At 32.0% G+C, this 12,550-nt stretch overlaps 1 protein-coding gene across 3 annotated transcripts in view; it reads left to right on the top strand.

Annotated features, from left to right (window-relative positions):
* CCSER1 (coiled-coil serine rich protein 1) overlaps positions 1–12,550 on the top strand; it is a 1,301,104-nt gene that overhangs the window by 1,115,762 nt on the left and 172,792 nt on the right. The window lies entirely within an intron of this gene.

Below are 12,550 nucleotides of genomic sequence, written 5' to 3'. Positions count from 1 at the left end.
TGTAAGAGCGTTCTAAATCCCCTTTCATTGCCACGTGACTTTGGCTTAGGCTCTGTAATCTATTTTGGCCAATGGAATGTGAGTGGATATAATTTATGTCACATCTCAGCCGAAGGTTAATGGGCATTGCTAGGTTCTGCCAGTTCTTTTGCTTTTTTCCCTGTGCCATGAAAATGGCATATCCCAAAGAGGAGTGCTCCTTCAGCCTGGGGAATAGAACAAGATCAGAGATCGGAGATGCAGCAGACATGTAATATGAGAGAAACACTTGCTATTGTAAGTCACTGAGATTTGGGGGTTATTTGTTACTACACCAAAGTGGAATAATATAAATCTTCATTTTTGCAATCTGTAGAAATTTTTGAGCAATTCCTCTTTTTGCTATCATTGTCTCCAGAATAATAGTTTCAGGTTTTAAGTTCCTTGAAGTTCTTTAAATTTCTTTTTCCTGTGTATCTTCCACAAAGTAGTTTGTTAACAATTGTTTTAAGAGTTAATAATTTAATGAATAGATGGAAGATTAATCATCAGTTAGACAAACCCTTTCAATTAGACATTATCCAGATCAAAAGTACCTCATATTGTCTCAATCAGTAGCTTTTGAATTTTGGATTACTAAACTATTACTTCAAAATATATTATAATTATTGTGATTTCTTAAAATGGATACTAAGTTGTTTAATTCCATAACTGTGTAGACCATGTGCTCTGTAAATGCCTGTTAAAAAGGCTAATGAATTTGGGATAGAAAATGTTAACTGTCCAAATTCCACTACAGAATATGTCCATATTTATAAATTTTGGCTGAGAAAACCTATTTTCTAGTTATTGAATATTTCATTAAATAACATTTGATAGATAATACACAAATCTCTAACATTCAAGGAATTAGCATGAAGTAAAATGTATATTTTACTTGAATCATGTTCTAAAGCAGAAAATGTAATTGAGAAATATAGGAACCAAAGCTCAAGCCATACCAAACCCAAATGTATCATTTCTTATACTGGTGTAACAGAGTTAATAATTTCCATTCTGGACAATCTCTAGTTCCAAGCAATTTATAATCTCATAAATCAAAACACACTGTCAGTCTCAGACTATGTGATCTCTTCTGTACATGAAAGAAGAAATCTCTTCTACCCATGACCAGCACCATAGAACTTACTACCGTAATGGCTAAGGCTACTCCTTCTGACTGCAAGAGTTTTTAAAAGAAGAGGAGGTGGGGGGACATAAGAAGAGCAGGACAAGCTTCAGAAACATTCAGAATTCCACAATATAAGGATGAGTTGTGCTTTTGCCCTCAAAGCGATGCAGGCTTATTTGTAAGTTTTCTACAATAAACCAAAATGTTTGTAAAAAGAGATAATACATTTAAAATTACCTTGAACATGTTCTATAGGTATCTGTGTGTCTGTATAGCTTTTGATTAATTGCGTCATTGATTAAAAGTATAACCAAGTCTCTGTATATGTCAAGAACTTGGTGCTTCTACAAAACAAGCTTTACCATCTTTTCTTATCACACTACTTAAACTTGGAAAGATGATAACCACCATGTACTAGAGATTTGTTCTTCTAATCTTCTAAAATACACAGTATATACAATTTTAACCATAGGTAGGATAACCTCATGCTACCATAATCAGCAGAACATCCTGATTTATCTGTCTTCCAATTACCCATATCATATAAGCTCATCTCACTATAGACAAAAATATAGTCCCAAGATCCAGGTACGGTTTGATTTAGCCTCTTTTACCTTTTCTAGTAATACATGGCAAATATAATTTTTCTTCTGATACTGTATCTCCTTTCCTCTTTCTCAATTTCATTGCTCTTTTTAAAACTTGTTTTTAATTTATTAATAGTTTAATTCTCAAAATAGGTATCCTATGGTATCAACAGAATCAGCAGTCATGCAAAAGCTTATAGGAGTTACCCCTTATATGGCTAACATTCAAAAACTATATTTAAGTTCACTTAGTTTCCCTCAAAGGTCCAATAAACATAATGAAAACAGATAAAGGAGATAATTTATTAAGTCCTCTGCATGGAAGAGAATGGCGTCTCATGAATAGCAGTATCTAAAATTGAACCTGTATACTCTGAATGAGAGAAACCACTGCAGGCATGATTATGAAGTACAATAGTAAGGCCATTTGTCAATATGAAGCCATGGAATGCTGAATATTTACAAAAATGTTTCCTATTACATGGAGTTCTAGTATATTAATGAAGCAGGATTTGAATCCTCAGGTAAAGTAAAAATAATTACATTAAAGTTCGGGAAAGACAACTGGGGAAAGTACAAGTTTGCCTTGCTGGCCTGCAGGCACAAGCATTGAAGCCTTTTGTACTTTTGCTTAAGATTTTTATTATTTACTGTTTGGAACTTTATATAAGTTCATATTGGAAAAAATAGGATTTCTGTGTGTGTGTGGCATATAGGGAAGAAAATGTTGTAAGCCATCTCCTCCCAGTGCCCAAACATTTAGTTCTGTTACAAATGATAAAGGATATTCACTTACTGTGTATGAGTGCATTGTCCAATTAGATGGTAATTGTGTGTTGAGCTTTATAAAAACATTCTTAATCTAAGGTATCCCACTAGTTAATTCTTCAAGCTTCTCTAATCATTTCTCTCTCTCTCTTTATTTTTTCCCTGTTTTCTTTTAATGTTATCTCAAGTTTTTTTCAGGGAGACCTGAAGGTTAAAGTTAGCAGATTAAAAAATTTTATACCACATATGAGGTATTTATTTGTACCTACCCAGACATTACTCCTTTTAAGCACCTCACCATTAGAGCAGATTCTTTGAATTTATTATTCTATTTCAATAAATTAAATTTCACTGGAACTATTCTATGATGCAAATAATAGTGAAACTTTAAAGGACTCAAGACAAACAGTTCAGTTTTAGCTTTTAGAACTAACTACAGCTGCTTTTGTGCTACAACTGCAGAGTTGAGGAATTAAGACAGAAACCTTACGGCTTGCAAAGCCTAAAACATTTACTATCTTGTTCTGTATAGAAGAAAGTTTGCTAATCCCCATTATACTTATATGTTCATATTCGAAGGTGGGAGACAAGATTAAAATACATAAAGAGAAGATAAAGGAGCAGAGCCTGAGTATTTCTTTTTGTTACATTGTAGGAAATTGGTGCCATCTTGAGGGACAACTATTAGGCACCATGCAGGGTGATTTTCACTTTTATAAATCACAGATATGCCTGTAATGGATCTCAGTATTAGACCCAATTTTAAAATCCCCAAACTGCTGTAGGAAGATTATGGAGGGTGGGTGAAGAAACATGCAGTTTTTGTTAAAGAACTAGCTTTGCCTCACAGTGGGTAACCTATTCCTGTTCTACTTGCTGTAGCTGAAGTAAAATTTTTTGTTCAAGTTCCAACTGCTATATAATGGATATTTGCCCTAAATATTGCTGGTTAATTTAGTCCTCTTTCGTGGGAGAGGATCCCAAGGAATCACTGTAAATAAATGATAGTAAATTGGAGCTTTACTGGAGGTTGGAAAACATAACACCTAGGTCTATAAAAATATTTGTAGTTTGGCTGAGTGAAGCCATGGTTGGTGGAAATGTATTGCAGGCAACTTATCCTACTTTTTGGAAAACTGTTAAAGTAACTTCTTCCTCTAATTGAGGAAACAATTTAAATCTTTAAAGAAACACACCAATAAATGTTTCTATTATATATTTCATGATATTAAAATGTAATATGATATCAAGTTATATTTTTCAAATGTATTTCTGAAATGATTTGAAATAATCAAAAGTACTTTTTTTGAAAAAATGCTATTAGGATAACATTATCGTTTGGTGTAAGATAAAATTAGATAACATTCCTCACACCATATACAAATATAAACTCAAAATGAATCAGAGAACTAAATGTAAACAATGAAATGATAACTTCTAGAAAAAAACAAGGGCATATTCCTATGTAAGCTGGGTGTAAGGAAATGCTTTCTAAATTGATTCAGTATTCAGACACAAGAAAATTAAAGATGGCTAAATTTCACTAGATAGAAATAAAAACTTCTGCATGACAAAAGCACCCAAAGTAATGTCAAAAGACAAAAATTGGGAGAAAATATTTACAAAAGATATAAATAGAAGGTTTCCCTAAATGGCTCTGAAATATGTGAAAAGATATGCATCTTTATTCATAATAAGAGCAGTAAAAAGTAAAACTACACTGAAATACCCATGATATCGGCAAAATTTCAAAAATTTAAAAATACACTCTGTTGGCAAAATTGTGGGTAAACAGGCATTCTCATACATTCCAGTTGGTAAAACCATATGGAACCATTTGGCCATATCTAAGAAAATTACTTGGGCATTTATCTTCCAACCCAGAAATCCTAATTCTTGGAGTTTATCCTGAAGATACATACCCAATACTACAAAAATATATATACACAGGGTTTTTCACTGAAGCATTATTCATAGTTGTAAAATCTTGGAAGTTACTAAAACATCCAAACTTAGGTGATTAGTTGAATAAACTATGATAAATACATACAATGGAGCTTTATGCATCTGTAAAAAAGAATGAGAAAGATATCTGTGAACTGATATGGGGTAATTTTCCAAGAGATAATGTTAAGTGAAAAAGCAAAGTGCCAAGAGACAATATATATTAAGTTTTAACTTAAAAAAAAAAAAGAGGAATTAAATAAATACACACATACAGTCATTCCTTGGTATCTGCAGGGGATTGGTTCCCCCTTTGGATACCAGAATTCAAGAATGCTCAAGTCCCTTATATAAAATGGTGTAGTATTTGCATATGACCTAAGCACTTCCTCCCTAATACTTTAAATCATCTCTAGATTACCTATAATACTTAATACGATGTAAATGCAATGTAAATAGTTGCAAATACAATGTACATGCTATGTAAATAGTTGCCTGCATGCAACAAATCCAAGTTTTGTTTTTTTGGAACTTTCTGGAAAATTACATTTTTTTTCCAAATATTTTCAATCTGCTGTTGGTTGAATCCGTGGATGTGGAGCCTGCAGAAAAGGAGGGCCAACTATATCTGCTTATTTGAATAAGAAGAAACAGGGTGAAGGCTAAGCCAATACAAGTGGATGAAATACGGAGTAGGAGGAATAGGGGAGGGAGTGATACTTCTCTGAGTATACTTTTCTGTATAGTTTTGACTTTTAGATGGAGGTTAATGTTCTATATATTCAAAAATGAATTTAATGATCTGAATAAATGGCTATATAAAGAAAGATGGGAAATAAAAACATCCTAAAACTGAAAGCAAATATACACAAACACAATTTTATTCGTATGAATAACATAAGCAAGCTGAAGGAGAACATTTTTTAAAAAAGAAAAGCTTAATTCAAGTAACTTGTGACTTTGGCTTTGACTATATGCCCTTTTGTCCCATGGAGTGAGGGAGTAGTAGATAAAAAGCTTTTTTAGGGGATTCGCTTATATTAGTGGTATTGGTGAAGCCATACTGAAATTCTGAGATTATGTGTATTTTTGGAAGAAAAGAGATACAAATAGAAAATGGGGAAAGGCAAGGAAAGACCCCATGAAATACATTGGTATTAAAGTTATCATACATATATGATATATATGTATATGTTTGTGATTATGTGTACACAAATACACAAGTATATACATATGTATAAATACATATATGCTTCTAGGCACCTTCAGTGAACAGATTCCCATAGGACTTTCCATATATTTCTATTAGACAATTTATTGTGATATAAGTATTTGCTAATATCTCTGTTCTGTCACTATTCTATAAACTCTATGAAAGCAAATGCTATGTTTTATAATCTTTGTATTCTCAGAACCTAAGGTTTTCCTCGCACATAATAGAATCCAAGTCAATATTAGTATTGAATGATCTGAATAAATGGATGAGATTTATACTTATTTCAAACAGAAAGGATAGAGTCTGAGATACATTGTGACTCATTTAAAGATTCCAAATCCATTAAAACTGTCTCAACTTAATGTGGACTTATTGAGCCCTGGTGTCATCTCTGCAGCTATATTATTTTGGTTACCTTCTTAGACTCTGTGTTATCTTTGAATGTTCTCTCTCTCAAGTTGAGTCAGACTTGAAAGTCCTTGGATCCTACTTGCAGAAGACCTCTTCACCCATTCATTCCTCCCCTCAGCTTTTACCTTAGTCCAGGCCCTTTTATTCCTGAAGTATTCTAACAACCTCCTGTTTCTTCCCCCAACTATTGTTCCTCACTTACTACCCACCCTCCCCATTGAATATTCAGTCAATAGAACCCTGTTAGGTTAATCTTCAAAAAATACCATATGCTATATTCTCTGCTCAAAAGACTCTGCATCATCCACTACCCCTAAATACCAATTTTTCACCTAGAACTCTTCTACTCATGCCTCAATGCACATGTCTATTGATTTCTCACTTATGCCTTCATTCCTACTGTTTGTTATTCCTGGAGTCATCTCCCTTCTCCAGTTAATTTTTAACCTTCTACCTTTATTTCAAGGATTCTCTCTTCTTAGTGGTCATTTCTTTCTCTCTCTAGCCCTATGTATCTCTTGCAATCACATGGTATTGTTGTATTTTTTATAATTCTTTCAGTTTACTTCTTCATATAGTTGTAAATTGAGTTTAGTGAATGTATTTGAACCTCTCTTCATCTGTGGACTGAGATTAGAGTTCATGCTATAGTAGATATTCAATAAATATATGTTAATGGTAGAACTATGTTTATATTTATGTTAAATTACAGTTTAAAGTTATTAAAAGTAATTGTCCAAACAGAAGTCAAATGGTAAACGTTTTCTTAATTTCACTATATATTTTATTAAATTCCTAATTAATGATACATTGTATTTGAATAAATGTTAAAATGGATAGATTTTATCTGTCCAAAATTGCTTTGGTAAACAGTATGTTTGAAGTACATTTTTAAAGAAATGGTGCCACTTCTCCAATGCTTAAAAAGAAATACCTCTTAAGAAATTCTCTCTTGAGAAAATCCTCTTCTCTATGTTTGTTTGCCTGTACCCACAACTTTAAAAGTGAATAAATGTAGGTATCTGCAAACAAACTGCTTCCGTAAATAATGCAAGAACCACTTTGTGTGTGCATGCATAAGATGATTGTTGAAACAATGTAGTAGTCCCTCCATAAATTTTGGTGCTCTCAGAAAGGCTGTTCAAACACATTACTAAAAATTCTCATCTCATAGTGATGATTGAATCTGTGTGTCTAGAATTCACTTTAGCGAACACCTATGCAGCAGAGATCTGATGATGTTTAGGGGAATTGAAATGAAGTACATGATTAAATAGGGAGAGCAATGGATTTCTTCTTTTAAGCAATGGTAAACATTACCAACATACATGCAGAGATTTATATGATGCACATTCTTCTAATTCTAGTTGTGCTGCATATGATAATAACAGCAAAAGCGTTACCATAATGAGTTAGAATATGCAGCACAATATTCTATGTCAGTTACGAAGCAATGACGTAAACTTAAACGTGCTATTTTAAAGCTGTGCACTTATATTTAAATAGGTGTTAAATTCCTGTATGTCCTTAAATCTTTGGTAATTAATCAATAACATATATCTTTTGATCCTGGTAAGAGAAAAAAAAACTAAAATAAGTTTATAAATATCAAACACATAAGTGAACTATCCATACTATAAAATAACTTATTTCATTTGCATTAACTTTACTCTTTTTTTTGTCTGCCACCTGTCAGACAAAAACTGACTTTATTTAAACTAAGTTAAATAAACTTTAAACTAATTTTTGACATTTTTAATATTTTAACATTTTAAAAAAATTTTATTGGAGTATACTTGATTTACAGTGTTGTGTTGGTTTCTGCTGTACAGCTAAGTGAATCAGTTATACATATACATATATCCACCCTTTTTTAGATTCTTTTCCCATATAGGTCATTACAAAGTATTGAGTAGACTTCCCTGTGCTATACAGTAGGTCCTTATTAGTTATCTATTTTATATATAGTGGTGTGTATAAGTCAATCCCAATCTCCCAATTCATCCCCCCACCCCATTCCTCCTTGGTAACCATAAGTTTGTTTTCTACATCTGTGACTCTATTTCTGTTTTGTAAATAAGTTCATTTGTACCATTTTTTTAGATTCCACATATAAGCGATAGCATATGATATTTGTCTTTCTCTGTCTGACTTACTTCAGTATGACAAACTCTAGGTCCATCCATGTTGCTGCAAATGGCACTATTTCATTCTTTTTTATGACTGAGTAATATTCCATTGTATATATGTACCACATCTTCTTTATTCATCCCTTTTCTCTTTAACAATCTTCTAGCCTTCTACTAGTTAGAAGAGGTATACTGATCACACCCATATTTAATAATTTCATCCTGTTTATATTTTAAATCATATTTATTTTGTTCTTGTGTGGTACACCTTCACCTTATGACTATTTTCGGAATGTTCTTCCATCTTCTTTAAGTTCTTCCCTACCTGATCACCCAGATTTTTATAAGGCATTTCAAATCAAATATCAATGTTACCCATCTTTTTTTTTTAGTAAAGGGCACATCAACTCCTGTTAACATATATCTGTAGATATTAGAAGTGAATGTGGGAAAATACACCATCTCTTTTTAACTGTTTCTGTGTATCAGCAAACTGAAAGAGATGTGTGAAGAATTTTTAAGAGACTCTTTATTTTAAAAAGTATTCCTTGCATAATCTTTTTCTCAGATAATTACATCTATGCTCTCTCCTTTCTTGATATTTTAAGGTTTATCTTATTTTTTTAACTTAAGTATTCATATCCATAGAAATATTAATATTTTGGACAATAACATACTTTAGAAGCTAACTTATACTTCTAATATTAAAGTGTTAATAGTTTTATGCCTATTATGTCTCTGACATTATCCTGAGAAAACAAAAAGACAAGAAGGTAATTATAGGGTAACAGTGATTTAAAGGTGGACCTAAAAATAGATGCTAAGTTATTTATACTTTTTCTTGCCATTGAACAATATATCAGCATGTTCATTATCAATGACGTAAATACTAACTTAAAATTATATTACTTAAGAATTAATTATTTATATAAAATTTATTTTCCCATTAAATAAACATGAAAGATGCCTAGTAATTTCGTTTCACCAAATAAAGATAGGATTATCCCACTAATTAAGAATTTAGAAGATAAGGCATTAATTACATTTATGATTTCTGCTCAAGTTATAATTTTTATTAAATAATATTATATATAGGTATTTTTAAATCATCTTGTATATTTCCTAAATTCCATCTACAAAATTCTGCTAATATAATCTTTTTATCCTAACTTATTATTCTACATAGACTTATTTAAAGCTTCTGAGAATATTACCTCATATGGGAATTGAAAAGTAAGCAAGTTCTTGCCCATGTTACAACTTTTAGCTGTCAAAGCACGTCTCATAGTTTCCTGAATTGGATTCATTATTTCATTCACTCTGCTTTGTTTAAAGCAAACCAGTTTACATATATTTACTATGCACTTCTTTTCAAACTGTATTGGTGTATCAGTTAGTTTTGAGTGATCTGCTACATTAGTAATCTTGGTATATGACTTATGCTGTCCATACGCTAAGCTCCAAGAGTCAGGAGATGTATTTGTCTGGTTCATTCCTATATTCCCAGCATCAGGCATGGTGTCTATTAAGTGGATTCTCTTTGGCATATTGGTGATGATATATGTTGTCTTTGCATATATACATACGGTTGGGCTTATACTAGTATATGTGTATATATTACATATGATTTCACATATATTATATGAAATCAATATACACATAGTAATAAGAATGCTTTCATTGGATTTATTCAATACTTATAGTGCTCTTTTTATTTTCTTTGCAAGGGTACACCTACACCTTCCACGTCGTCATCTGGTTAAGATTTACCAGTGATTATATGCTGTCTGCATATGATAAATCTCCAGAAGTTAAGGAGAGTTTCTTAGAATACTTGTTAATCATTTATATTTTGATAGATTGTTTGCACTTTCTAGGAAGGGGCAAATTATTATAGAAAGCTGCTAATGAAAAAGAGAGATCAGTAAGGAAAGAATGAGATGACTAGAGCTGTTTAGCTTGTTTGCAGAAGTTTATTTCTAGATTAAGTAAGTTTTCCTGGATATAAAAACACATTTACTAGTAGTTTATCATAAAAAAATTTCTGAAACTATTCCCTAAAGGTATATATCCTTAACAACATTGTACCAGATGATAAATAAGCATGACACTTGTTTGATTTCACATTCCTTGCCTATATTACGTTATAAATAAAAATATTTTAAATATGTTTGTACAACATTTTAAAATTAATGAATGGGAGTTTACATTTTTTGTTGATATAATTCCTACCTAAATGACCTGTGTTATATGACAAAACAGCATGCAGAAGAAACTCTGTATATAATTGTCTCATGAATAAATGAGAAGATGAGATCCAAAATGGGGTATCACTGACTTTCTGAAAACAAATAAGAATTTTTTCCTTTATACATATATATATTCTCTAGTGTTTATAATTATTTAGTTCTTTGGAAACATAGTCTTTTTATCACTCTTAGTTCCTTACTTAGTCTCAGAAATGTGTTTGTCATTTGAATACCAATAGCAACATTCTAACTGCTCACAGAATCATTTCCTGACTAATTATCTGTATTATAGTACAGCTTTGTAAAGGAGTGCAAAAATTATGTAATGATTTATGGATATTATTAATGATTAGTTTAAAGGTTAGCAATATACAGAGGTAATAAATATAGTAGGCTAAATTACCCAAACTAATTGGCAATATTAAATGTATGCACGCACATACACATACACACACACACAAACTCACTATACAAATTAAAATTTTCTCCATTTTGTTTCTTTGTGATATTTACTTCTTTTCTATATGAACTTGGACAGGAGGAGTAACTTCAAATTAAATTGAATCATACAAATACTTTCATGAAGATTTCTATCCATTGTGCAATCCAGTTCAAGGTGAAATTATTGAGAATAACATAACCAATCCATATTTCTGGGTGTAAGAGGGACGTTTCAAATAATAATTGTATAAATATCTCTGAGTTTTTTATTTAGTGTCATATTAGCTTTATTGCATCCTCACACAGTTATAAGAAGCAAGCATATTTTTTTGCTAGTAGTTAAAATTTTGGAAATTTAGAAATAATGTGTTTATATATAGACATTAGTATGGGGGGTGGTGGAAAGATGGTAATAAACTGATACGTTTCCATTTATTCCATAGGTCACCATGGTATTGTTGACCTAACACAAAAAGATTGCCAGTTATTCTCCAGCAAAAATGGCTTTACTTGAGATTAGCAAAACCTCACATTTTGAGGTCTGCAACCATGGTGAACCACATGCAGGTCTCCCCTCCCCCCAGAGACCTGGCACAGCAAGGGAAAGAGAACTCTTAGAGAGGTGAAAAGAAGTTGGGAGGGCTATTATAAACAAAGAGTCCATTGAAGGAATTGAGAGTCTGGAGTACAGTGACTTTTCATTGGCTGAGTTGTGACAGTCTCATTGGCTGAGCTCTTGCCAGGCAAGAAGAAATCTTCCTTCTTCCTCTTGGGCTCTGCTCTGTGGCAGGGCATGAAAGCTCCTCCTTAAGATCTCCCGACTCTGTTTAACTGAGATTTTTGTTTATTATTTTTCTACAGTCTAAATGGGAATTTGCCATATTTTTGTGGTGCATTAAGAGGCAGACATAGAATAAACCGGTCGTTCTCAAATATAAGGGTGCATTAGAATCACCTGGAGGGCTTGTTTAGCGCAATACAGAGATTGCTAGATTCCACCCACAGCATTTGATTTAGCAGGTCTGAGATGAGGAGAGAGACAGTGCAGGTCTAAAAATTTCTCAGGTTTGTTGATGCTGCTTGATTTAAGGGCACGCTTTGCAAACCAAGAGAGTAAAGAATTTACAGTTTTCTATTAAAATGAGCACAAAATTATTTCTGCCCAGCAAACTTCAATCATGGATGGGGCTAACAGCCTTGCATTTTTCACATTAAAAGAAACTGACTAATGTATCTGAGTATTGATATTGTTGATATTCTAAATACGCATTAAATAAACATGATAGGAACCTGATAAGAACCTATTCAACTAGGTCTTTCTATCATGTTAAGTCTTGAGTTTAAAATAATTAATCAAAATCAGGAAAGACACCCCAGATTTTTTGGATTCCTTTCATAAATAAGGGGAGTATAGAGTAGCTCTTGCTGAACTAAAACATGTATTTTTAAATGTTAGTGCCCATGATGGAATATTTAAATAAAAATCTATATTTATTTTTACTACACTATATTTTACAATGAAATCTACTGTTAAGAATCCAGATTCAGAAGACTGTCATCTAAAAGTAACCTTAAGACAAATGGATATTTGTCATCAGTCTTAAGAGGTGTTAGAGAAGGTTGATTTGTGTTGGTAAAATTTTGAGTGTGCTCTT

This window comes from Eubalaena glacialis, chromosome 5 (assembly GCF_028564815.1).
Source record: "Eubalaena glacialis isolate mEubGla1 chromosome 5, mEubGla1.1.hap2.+ XY, whole genome shotgun sequence".
NCBI lineage: Eukaryota > Metazoa > Chordata > Mammalia > Artiodactyla > Balaenidae > Eubalaena > Eubalaena glacialis.
The sequence above is the reverse complement of the archived record's forward strand: the minus strand, read 5'-3'. Positions and strand labels throughout refer to the sequence as shown.